The sequence below is a fragment of the Akebia trifoliata genome, chromosome 11 (assembly GCF_017979445.1).
Source record: "Akebia trifoliata isolate Shusen 1 chromosome 11, ASM1797944v1, whole genome shotgun sequence".
NCBI classification, from domain to species: domain Eukaryota; kingdom Viridiplantae; phylum Streptophyta; class Magnoliopsida; order Ranunculales; family Lardizabalaceae; genus Akebia; species Akebia trifoliata.
The window spans coordinates 15590266-15602875 of NC_141385.1; the positions used below are offsets into that span (position 1 = coordinate 15590266).

General features: G+C 38.2%; 1 long non-coding RNA gene across 1 annotated transcript; it reads left to right on the forward strand.

The window, feature by feature from the left end:
• Positions 1–10098: 10098 nt before the first annotated feature.
• On the forward strand, positions 10099–10872 carry LOC147391041 (uncharacterized). Its single transcript, XR_015182485.1, has 3 exons — positions 10099–10221; positions 10302–10667; positions 10790–10872. It is a non-coding gene; the product is annotated as an uncharacterized LOC147391041 (long non-coding RNA).
• Positions 10873–12610: the final 1738 nt, after the last annotated feature.

The following is a 12610-nucleotide window of genomic DNA, read 5'->3' on the forward strand; positions in this document are numbered from 1 at the left end:
CCGGATCTATCTCGATGCCTCTTGTGTTGACGATGAAACCCAGTAGTTTGCCCGATGTTGCCCCGAATACACATTTTGCAGGATTTAGCCTTAAACTACCTCAGCCTATCGAACAACTTCTTTAGATTTACCAGATGATCTTCTTTAATGCTGGATTTAGCAATCATGTCGTCTACGTAGACCTCTATTTCCTTGTAGATCATATCATGGAATAGTGCGGTCATTGCCCATTGGTAAGTCGCCCCTGCGTTCTTCAGTCCGAATGGCATGACTTTGTAGTGGAAAGTACCCCATGGTGTGATAAATGCAGTCTTTTCCTGATCTTCTTCCGCCATTTTTATCTGGTTATAGCCTGAAAAGCCGTCCATGAACGAGAACATGTCGTGTCCTGCTGTACTATCGACTAGAATGTCGATGTGTGAAAGTGGGAAATCATCCTTAGGACTGGTCTTGTTCAGGTCCCGATAGTCAACACACATGCGTACCTTCCCATCTTTCTTGGGTATTGGGACGACATTAGCCAACCACTCATGATACGTAGAGACTGTAAGAAATCCGGCTTCGAACTGTTTCATGACCTAGTCCTTGACCTTGAGGGTCCATTCTGGTTTTAATCTTCTCAATTTCTACTTGATTGGCTTGCTTCCGAAGGTAATTGGTAGCTTGTGCACAACAAGATATGTGTCCAATCCCGGCATATCCCTGTACGACCATGCGAAAATGTCTTGATAATTTCGTAAGAGTTCGACCATTTCTTTTTTCTGTTGCGACGTTAATAAGGCTCCGATCTTGACAATTCGTGGGTCTTCTTCGGTACCAAGATTGGTTGAATCTGTATCCTCAATGTTTGGCTGAACACCTTTCTCGTGACGTTCTACCAAGTCTTTGATTTCTTTAGGCGGGTACTCCATTTCGTCCTCAGACTCTTCTTCGATCCCCATGAGGTCAAAGTCGAGTTCAAGATCGAAATCATACTCATCCCTTTCAAATTCTGTTTTATCTAGATACTCATTTGATTGAGACAGATCCATTGAAAACTCTTTTTTTAGTTTTTGAAAAATATCTATTTTTTTGTAATTTAGAAAGCTTTTTGATTTTTTTGGCTTTTAAGAAATTTTTGATTTTTTTACTTTTTGAGGAGTATTTGCTTTTTTGTTATTTTTTGAATACTTGAAATAAGACGAACAATCATGCAAATTCATCAGTAAAGATAGGGAACCCTCAAAACAGTCTTTACCCGAGGACGAGGGCTCGTGATGATCCTCGGGCAAATTAGATTTGTTTAACGGCATTTTTTTTAGGCCTCAACAGCCTCAAGGTTCAATGGGAATTCCTCCCAATTGTTTAGAACTTCCCCTTCTCTGAGGGGGCGGATGAGATGAGAAAGTGATTTGTTGGGTGATTTGGTTGGTGGTTCGGAGATGACCATGATCCCCGATTGATTTTTGTCAGATGGGGGCATAGTCCCTCCCAAACTCAGTGGGATGACAACTGATGCCCAGTCAATGCCCGTTGGAAAGGGTGATTTGTTCCCTTAACTAGTAGTGATTTCCACTTTAGTTGATTCTAAGGCGGTCTCTGATAGACTTTCATTGGAATCCCCATTGAATAAAACATTAATGCCTTCTACGAAGGATGACTGGGACTCAACAACTGAGTCTTCATGAATGTGCACGGGTTTGAAATTTATCTTTTTTGGCCTTTTTGCTGGTAGTGGTTCCGATAGGCTGTCGGGTCTAGTATGAGATTTCGGGAAGCTAATGCTGATATGCGGAACTCTGCCCAGGTTCCAGACATTTGGTTCACGATTTTACCTTTTCGTTAGTCGAAGCTCTTTTTTCTTTTCATTCATTTCTGTAATATCCCTTTTTGTGGGCCTGAACCCGAGATCAAAATAAGGAGTATGCTTTTTGCTTCAACTGGCATAACTCTCCTTCTTCCTCCTGGTCCCAACCCTTGCTTGGATCGATAACCTGTCCTTTTCATAACCCGACTAACCATCAGATTTGTTCTTGATAGTTTTGCTGACCCTTTTCAATATAATTGACAGTGGTGAATTGATAAGAGTGATAGAGTGCTTTGTCCTTCGTCATCTCAATGTCGATGAATGGCACGTCCGGAACTCTCCCCGTCGGGATAAGATTTTCTGCAAGCACTGATATCATTCTCTGTCCCATGATAAATTTTACTCCTTGGTGCAATGAAGACGGTACAGCCTCTGCTATATGGATCCAAGGCCTGCCCAGCAGCAAGTTGAAGGTTGTCGGTATTTCCATGACTTCGAATGTTACCTCGAAGGTGTAAGGACCTATTGTGACCAGTAAATCCACTTCTCCCAAGGAATCTCTTCTTGAACTGTCTAAGCCTCGGACAACTTTGTTATTTAGCTTGACATGTGACCAATCAGCGTTGAGTTTCTGGAAGGTCTCCAGCGGACAAATGTTAAGTGCTGAGCCATTATCAATCAGCACCCTGGCAACCATCATACCCTTGCATATGACCATAATATTTAGTGGCTCGATATGCCCCGTTCCTTCAGGCACAAATTCATTTTCAGTGAAAATAATGGGATTGGGAGCCATGATCTGGCCAACCGTTTGCTCCAACTGTGCCGACGAAGTGGTTGCATGTACGTGCAATTTTCCCAAGACTCTCAGTAATGCCTCCTGGTGTTCCACTGACTTTTGCATCAGACCCAGAATACTGACTTGAGCTGACTATTTGTTTAGCTGGTCCACAATATTATGCTCACTCTTGCGAATAAGCTTAATGAAGTCTGCAGCTTCCTTGTCCGTTACTTTAGCCTCAGCCTCTTTATCTGTTGCTTTCATCTCATCTTTTTTCTGGTCATTTTCTCTCATTTTGCCCTTTCCTTTTGCCTTTCTCATCTCTTCATCTGTCAACCCTTTTGTCGTTTCTTCAGTCTCTTCCTTGATGCTTACCCCCTTTGCTGATATTTTTTGCATCTCCCTACCCTTGTCATATGCCCAACGTCGGCCACCATTACTTTCTTCATGGTTTCAACCCCGGAGGTTGTGGTGATGGTTGTCTCGTAACTCCAACGAACTGCTTGGATAGAGTTATAGGGGAATGGTTTGGGTGAGTGTATGGTCATGGGAGGCGGCTCGGGTTTTACATTAAGAATGAGGGGTGGTGGCGATGATTTGGATGAAATGGTAGCAGGAGTAGTTGATGGAGTGTATGGGATGATGAGTGGTGGACGTGAAGATGCGGTGTATGGTATGTGGAGAGGGGGTCGGGTTGATCCTTGAGCATTTGGAAGTATGTAGGGGATAACAAGAAGAGGTCGGGCCGAGTTTTGGTGGTTTGGTGATCCATAAGGTATAACTAAAGGCGGTCGGATAGTAGCATTTTGATTAGTAGGATGGATGGTGAGGTCGGCCAACCTGAGTGGTGGTAGTAAATTTTGGGACGAGTTTGTTGTGTGGTGGTTGACTGTGTTAACCGCATGTGCTTTTGATTCCTTTGTTAAGTGGACTCTGATTTTTGCTCCGATAGGCGCTATCAAATCTGAGGGATCGAAGTTGAGTTCTCCGTAGATGACATTTACCCTATGCCCACTCCCCTCTCTATTGTGAGTAGGTAGGGGGTTTTGATTGATATTCTATTGTAGGGACGAGTTGGTAGGTCCGTCTAGGATGAGAGCCCTTTTATCGATCAAGTTCTGTACTTGATGTTTGAGTTGCCAACATTGATCTGTAGAGTGCCCTGGGGCACCCATATGAAATTCGCAGAACAAATTGGGGTTGTACCCTGGTCCTTTGGCAGTTTCAGGATTTGGTGGACGTTTTGCAAGATACTCACCCCTGAGCAAGATTGACAGTAACTCAGATAGTGTCATAGGTAACCTGGTAAACACTCTATTTACTCTGTTGGGTCGTGCCTGCTGGTTCTGCCCATATAGTGGTGCCTGCTGTGCTTGTGGAGGTACTGTCTGAAAGGGATTCTGCGGTACTGGAACCCAAGCAGCTCAAGGTACTGGGGCCCAAGGGACTTGTGGTGCCTGCGGCCTCTGAACTGGTGCCTGAATGAAAAGAGGTTGGCTGGGTTGTACATTATTGATTTGAGTTTCCTCTTTCTTTTTGACAAAAGGCACTAACTTCTTCTGTGCCGATGTCCCTGCTGCTGCACTTAGGGCTGTGAAGTCAAATATTAAACCAGTTCGTAGCCCGTCCTCGACCCGGTCTGCCACTTGAACTAAATTTGAGAAGGTACCTGTGGTGTGTCCAACCAGATGAGTATACAAGGCATGCCCTAGTGTTGAGATGAACGTGGTGTTCATCTCTTGTTCAGTCATTGCAGGCCTCACTTGTGAAGCAGACTCCCGCCATCTCTGGGCATACTCTTTTACTGTTTCCCTCTATTTTCTCACATTTTAGCCATGTCGTTTCGATCCAGTCCCACATCTGTATTGAACCGATAGTTGTGCCAGAATATCTTGGCTAGGTCCTGCCAATTCTTGATGAGTGTATGGTCCAATCCGGAGAACCACTTGAGGGCCAGCCCTGTTAAACTTCTTTGGAATAATTGTACCAACAGCCTGTCATCCTCGCCATATTGGCACATAGACCCACAGTATAACTTTAGATGTGACAGCGGACACCCTACCCCATTGTATTTTTTAAATTCTGGACATTTGAACTTGGCCGATAATTGAGCATTGGGATGGAAACAAAGGTCCTTGAATCGAGTTCCACTCATAGTGTTGATGCCATTCATCCTCCTCATTTCTTCCTGGAGAGACTCGATTTGCTGAGCCAATTTTTCATCTGTGGCACTTTTGGCCTCTGTGGCCCTATACTCGTATTCGTCATCAGGAATGACCAGGGGTGGTCGATTCTGTGGAATATAGAACGGAGGCCCCTGGTATTCAGGTACTGCAGGAGGCATGGTGGTCTGTGGTCCTTGGGGAGGTTGCTCAGGTAAATCCTGATTTGATCCAGACGCATGTTGCTGTATTGTTTGGGCTTGTGTGATGCTGGCGTTGGCCAACACAGCACTTACTATCTTTTCTTGCCTCTCGATTATTTTTAATAATGCTGCGATTTGTGGATCGATGCCTGATGTTTCGGCCACCGTGGGTTGTGCCGGTTCGGAGGAACTCATAGTGACGGTAGAAGATCTGAAAAAATATGGAGGTTCCTCTGGTTGCTTATATTTCTTTCTTTTGGCCACCTTTGGGTACAGAAGATCTAATGAATTCCAGAGATCTGGTCTTAGAGACTTTTTTCAAACAAGTGGCTATGGATTATTTTACTTACTAATTCATTTTTATGCTGACCATGAAGAGTAGTAGTAGTCACCAAGTTCGTTTGCCATATTTTTATGTATATATGAGAATTTAATTTTATGTTATATTATTTGAAATTGTTGAGTGGTTTTCTTGCCTCTGTTTTCTTGCTAGATTGGAGAGATTGAAAAGCAAATATATAAGAAAAATAAACTATTCAAAAAGCTACACGTATTGATTTCCTCTTCTTTTCATTTTTCCTTGTCTCATGAAGGTTTACATGCTAGTTGTGGTCAATATTTAGAGTACATTTTTGTCCTTTTTGTTTCTAAATCAATCTTTCCTTTATCTTCTTAATCATTTATTGGAAAAAAAAAGAACAGAAAAAAAGTCAGTTTCTCTTTATTTCTCTAGTTGGATTGAGAGAAATGGAGATGTGAGTTTCTCTTGTTTGGATTGTTAAGTTGAGGAGAGAAAAAAAAATATAATGGAGAGAAAAACGGGCCAGTTTTTCGTCTTGTGAGCATATTGTATCTTCATGCTTTGATCATGTGTTAAGAATGCAAACTCAAAAGTATTAATTTACTAACTTTACCTATTATTACTTATGACATTTACAACTTAATAAATTTTGATTTAAAGACCAAATGATTCATATCTTAAGTTCTATACATGTCTAGCTGTGCACACCATGAACAGCTGTGTAAAGAGTGTTTCCTGATAACAGTGTGGGATTGAATGGTGAGAGGTCAATAATAAAGGGCTTTGTATGATTTCAAGCAAATTCCATAGTTTACAAGCTTCTAGAGAGGTCTTGTTGTTCGAAGCTAACCCATTTTTTTCTATTACTACCATTTTGAATATTTTCTTATCCAACATATTGTTTGCTATCTATGCTTCTTCACCGTCTTTTTTTATTTTTTATTTTATGGCTAGGCAACAGAGTTGAAGGTAGGCTCTATTGGTTTGGTTTTGAACCACCCGATCGTGGTATCCACACACCACAAGCCTTATCATTGACTACATTCTTTAGTTTTTCAGCTTTTCTCACCTTGCCTTCTGTATGCAAGTCCAAATTGAGATGCCTAGGGCTGCCAATAGATCTGGTTTTGATTGGTGGGAATTGATTTAGGACCAATCTGATGCTTATTGGGGATCGATTCTCAAAATAGTATGTGGAACCTCCCCTAATCCAACAACAACAATACATGGGACTGGGATTGGGATTGGGACTGGGACTGGGGCTGGGGCTGGGAGGGAGGTATTGGGTTTGGAATTGGATTAAAACATAACATTGAAATAGAGAGAAAGAAAGCAAGTGTGTAAGCAAGGGGTGTCTTGGATTAAGTAAAAAAAAGTATGATAAGTCTGAAAAAATGAGTAATGGATTATGAGGTGAGGTCAAAGTCTAATAATCTAAGGGAAAAAAGGGAAGTGTAGAGTCTTCAAGAATTTGATAAAAGTAGAAGAAACACAATAATACATCAAATGAGTTGTGACCATATTTATTAAAGTGGGGTCATACTTTGGTTGTGGGCCTATATATATGTATATAGCAATGACCAATTTGCCTTTATTTCTCTTCACTTTTAAATCCTCTTTTATTAAATATAGAACTTTTCTTCACTTTTAGATCTTTTTTCTTTGAATTTTAAGACATGCGATAAGCAATTTGCCTTTACTTCTAACTTCTTTGCCTTATTGTCGTGGTGTAATTGAACCATGACATTATACAAGTTTTTCGATTTTGAGAACGCTTACTCATAATTTCTATATACTATTCTAACTTTGCATGTTATTTGTCATGTTTGGATTGGTTGTGGATAATGACGACAATAATGATAACAAATTGATGGCCACGAAAATCTTTATATGATATGGATTATTGTTGTAAACACCTTTTATATCATTTTTTTTCTATTTCTTTGTACGTACGCAAGTCTCTGAATAAAACTGGAGTTTGGTTGGGATTCAAGTGTGTCCAGATGGGAAGACCATTGAAGCTAAAGCAGCCCATGGCACGATTACACGCCACTACAGGGTTGATCAGAAAGGAGGTGTAACCAGTACAAATAGCATTGCCTCAATCTTTGCTTGGTTATGTGGGCTTGCACACAGGTATGGAATTAATTTGTTTTTCATTTGATGAGTTGTGAGCACATACATATCTTGTTTATAATTGAAAGATTAAGGCCATTATTCTAAAAAACATGAAGAACAATGAACCAAAAATTACTGTGTGGTCAACAGGGCCAAATTGGACAATAATGCTAAATTGTTGGATTTCACTGAGAAACTGGAAGTAACTTGTGTTGGAACTGTGGAATCTGGAAAGATGACTAAGGATCTTGCACTTCTCATCCATGTACCCAAGTAAGTTCTCTCACAAGTATCCTTTGTATATTTTTGTGTGTTGTTCACAATGTGTGTTTTTTATTGGATTTTCCTTTTCTTCTGTGCAGGGTTACCAGGGGCTAGTATCTGAGTACTGAAAAGTTCATTGATGCTGTTGCAAATGAGCTGAGAGCAAGACTATTAGCCAAGGCAAAGTTGTAAAGCCCTATCTGATTTACTAATAGACTCAAAAAAATAATGTTTAGAAAGCAATCATTCAAAACGATTGTGGTATCGGCTCTGGAATTAGCTATTCCTCTACATCTTTTTTGTTGAGTGTTTATGACTGAACACCCAAACCCTCTTCTAAATAATGCCATATCCATGTTAGATACTTTTTTATTTTGGTGTAAATGGTGTATCCATAATGCATCTTGATTAGGTCTTCCATACTTGGGATAACATAGTCACCATAGATTGTAGAAACTAAAGAGTGGACAAAAATTAGTAAATTAATGGGCCTGTCAAATAGAAAAGAGTGGGCAAACTTCAAGGCTTTAATTTAGTCAAGTGTTAATAGGGTAATTCTAATCTTCTATTTTTCACCAACTAGTGGTGCCATTGTCGAAATAGTTGTTACATGGTGCAAGTTTAACTTCTAGTTTTTTGTGTTTTTTTTTTCCACATTTTTATATGTTTTTGTCCGGTGTCATTTGTTTTGTTGTTTTTTCTTCGCATTTCCTGCCTACTTGAAGTCTAAAAGCTTGAAGTTGATTAGATTTCTTTTTGTTTTTTGTTTTTTTTTCCACATTTTTATATGTTTTTGTTCGGTGTCATCTGTTTTGTTGTTTTTTCTTCACATTTCCTGCCCACTTGACGTCTAAAAGCTTGAAGTTGATTAGATTTCTTTTTGGTTGGTTTTATGTTTTTGATTGGTTGCAGGCTGAATAGGGTGGATTGGATGAATAATTTGGTTTCTGTGGGTCCGGGGTTCGAATAAACAAGAGAGGGTTGGAGATGTGTTGGTGGCTAATGCTTCTATTATTAAAAGAGGTTAGTGTCATTGTTGTTGGTTACCTTTTTGTTTCCTTCTCATTCTCTCTGTTGTTATAGATGGTTTTCCTATTGGGATGATTTTAATTTCCTTGATTAGCAATAAAATTACAAATGCATTACTGTTATGGGGGAAAAGTTGGTACATGGGAATATTTTTATAAGAAAATGGCAAAATTTGATAGTTTGGACAAATATTTGATAAAAATCGGATTAAAATTAGGGTTGTGTAATTTTTCTACTTAATCTTTGTGGTGGTCTTTTCCTGCTTTTATGATTTTTTTGGGGGGTGTTACAACTGTATGTTTTGTTATCTAAGAAGATCGGAAAGCAAAACAAATGAGACTTTTGAGATAGGATTTGGGTTTGGAAGAATACCCCAAGCCGTTTTGCTCATCTCTCATTCACCCATTTTAGGTAGGGTTTTGAATTCCATTTGCTCTAACAAATTGTTCAATGGGCAATCAAATTAAAATTTTAAACTGAGCTCAGTCTTATCCTGAGTCTCGAAATTCTTTGATTGTTAAAATTCTCAAAACAAGTGATTAGTTGATTAAATCTTTGAATTAATTGGTGATTTAAACATTTTTTGTGGAATGTGGTAACTCTATCACCACTCACCCTCAAAATTATATTTTCCAAAAGTCAAGAGCAAGATATAGGGTTTCTAATGAGGTTGAAGAGGATGGGTTTTGACAGAAACGTCATTTGTATATTCTCTAACTATATATTTATATGTAGTGGGCCTTTTAAAACTTGAAGACTGGTTGGAATTGAATTTTGTAAAACTCTCCTTGAATTTGAAAATAGGAAAGTGTGTTTCGAGAAATGCCAGGTCTCCCAAGTTGCATTGTTTGTTGGTGCGAGCTTCCATTGAACTTCAATTTTTTTTTTTTTTTTTTTAATTACAATGAACCAATCGAAGAAGCTTATGGGGTGCAATATGAGGAGTTCCATTGGTTGTGAAAGCAAAAAGTTGATCAATGATGGAACTTGAGATGTGGCCTTTTAGAGGAATAAATATCAGGTGCTCGTACATGATTGTTCTTTTTCAATAATTTCATATGATCGAAAAGAATAATGTTTAGGATTTCAATATGCAGTCCTTTATTGCAACACACTGGAATGAACATGGGAAATATGTGTTGGATGTCACAATGCAAAAGGTACTCTAGTTTAATAATATGAGAGTACTTCAATAATTAATTATGCAGTCAGATTAATCTAGTCTTCCAAGCTCAGAAGTGGGCTGAACCCCATGTGGAAATAGTTAAATCTGTGAATTTTTGCCAATTCTCCTATACTGTGTTGACAGCCTTTGTGGTACATTTTCTTTAAATTACTTTGTATGCATAATCTCTGATTATTGGGTGATATTGGATGCCAATATAACAGTTTGGTTCTCTTTATTTTTATTAGCATATTGTTTAATAGAGAGGGATTTGAGAAAGAGTTGTAGTCTTACTTTCTAAACCTTTTCCTCCTCTTCAATTACTAAAACTATTGAGGTTTAAAAGTCATCCAAGAGCACCATAAAACCATACATCATCAAAGCCCAAGAATTGGCAGATCCTTACTTTCAGGTATTTTCATCATGCTTGCCCTTGTTTATTCATTGTGCTGCACATCAAACCTCTCATGCGGCTGGTTCATGTTGTGACAGGAAGCCAACAAGTTCACCAAACCATACATTGATCATGTTGCAACCGCTGTAAAACCTCATGTCAATAAAGCACGAGTTGCATTGAAGCCCTTTAAAAACAAAGGAGTTCATTCTTACACAGAGTTTCTTAAAACTGCAACACAATACCATCATCAGGTATAACTTGGTTTTCTTGTGACTATTATTTGCATTTTCTATTTTTTTCCTCTCTAAAAATAAACAACCATGTATGGAGGCATTGGTGATATCTTTATCCTTTCTGTACATTTTACAAATATTTGGAAACATGTATTCTAATGATGAAAAAAATGATGAATATATTTGGGAATGAAGCTGTTGAGGAAGTTGGACAACCCTGCATACAAGGTAAAAAATTTTGCCTTTTATACAAATATATTCCCTGATATTGTGTTTTTTTTCTAAGTACCCATCAATTTCTTCGGTTCCATGAACTGTACATTATACAATAGTGATGTTGGGACATGCAGATGAATACGAGTCAATTGTATTGGAGTTGACATATAATTATGGTGTGACCGAGTACACTAAAAGAAATGCGTATGCACAGGTTAGTTAATTTCCTAATTATCATGTACTCCAATATTTTTTTTATATTCACCGCAAAGCAATTATTGTTTTATGATACATCAATAGTCATTTCCAGATTGCTGTGAGCACTTATGATGTATGTAAAAAGTGCTGAGGTTGTTAACTTGGTTACTCAAGAGCTGGGAGGAAAGATAACCCGACAACCAAGGCCAATCCCTGGAAGTAACACCAAGATAACCTCTTTCCTTGATCCAGATGGCTGGGAAACAGTAAATTTTTTAATGTTGCTAATGTCCTACAGTCATACTTCATAGTGTGGTTGGTTATAATTTACAGGCATACTGTTGTACCTATGTGTTAGACACAAAAGACATGACTTTGCTACTCGTCACTCTCTTATCCAAAACAAGAATCCAGATGTGAAATAATTCTATTGGCGTGACACAATGTTAGAACATCTCAAAAAAGAAAGGTATTGCTTCTTTGCAACAGTGAAATTTTTTAATGAATAAATTTAGAAATATTTTAATTTCAATATTCTCTGAGTAGTAGAATTTGTTTTAAGTAATCATCTCCTAGTAGTAGTAACTAGTAACTGTACCTGCAGCTCATGGCCTAAGTACATAGATCTATAACAGTATAAACAAAGGGAGGAAAAGCTTATTAAAGAATGTAAATCTGAATATTTATTGTTATGTTAAATTAGAAAACTTATTTAACTATCAATCATATCAGATCAAACCTCTGTTGTACAATGCAGTCCTTGTAAAAAAGCAGGACGAAAATAACACTTTATTGGAACACCTTTCTTTGTAATCAGGTGATCCCTATTAGGTCCATCCAATTTTTATGAGGAAGGTTTTAATAAACACGCGCTTTCGGAGGGAATGGGTCAACTTCATCATCCAATGTGCGCAAAAGGACTGGCCTGTAATCAAGTCGAACATTCCCATTCTCAATTGCCGTCACCATTTTTGTAAGTTGAACATATTTAGAGAAGCCCAAGAGAAGTTGTCAGTTGTATATCGTTCTTAACCGACATTTGAAACAGAGTTCCATAAGTGCATCAACATGACTGAGACAATTTGATGAGTTTGAATCATCTTGGCAGTCGCTCCTTGAAAGATACAATATTATGGATAATAAATGGCTTCAGTCAATGTAATTTGTTCGCCACCAGTGGGTTCCAGTCTACATGCGAGACACATTCTTTGGGAAAATGTCTATAACCCAGGGGAGTGATAGCGTAAACTCGTTTTTTTATTTAATGTGAAGTTGGGTCTATTTCAATTTCAAAATATTAATACATGAATATTGATTCAGTTTTCTCTTCTTTGTTCTTCAGTCAATATGGATGCCCATCATATTCTTGTTTTATGAATTTGTTTTTGTTTTTTATTTTTCTGATTTTTTTTATTATTTTGTTCATTGTGATTGGTAAATTAGAGGACCGTACTATTGTTTGTTAAACCTCCAAATTTGACGGTCATACTCTATGGATTTTTTTTATTTTTTTAAAGCCTATTCTCCAATAATTTGATAGTCCAGGGCCGTCAAAAAAAATTCTACAAGAGAATATTTGATGGGTATATTTGACGGGCTAAGACCGTCAAATATGGGCTTTTTTCACATAATGCTCAAACTGTTTCGAACTCTAAAAAAGAATTTCAAATAGGATTTAACGAAGTTTCTACAATGTTATGACTCCAATTACTTCACTGTTCAACCTTGCCATGATTGCTTTCATTGCATAAGCACAT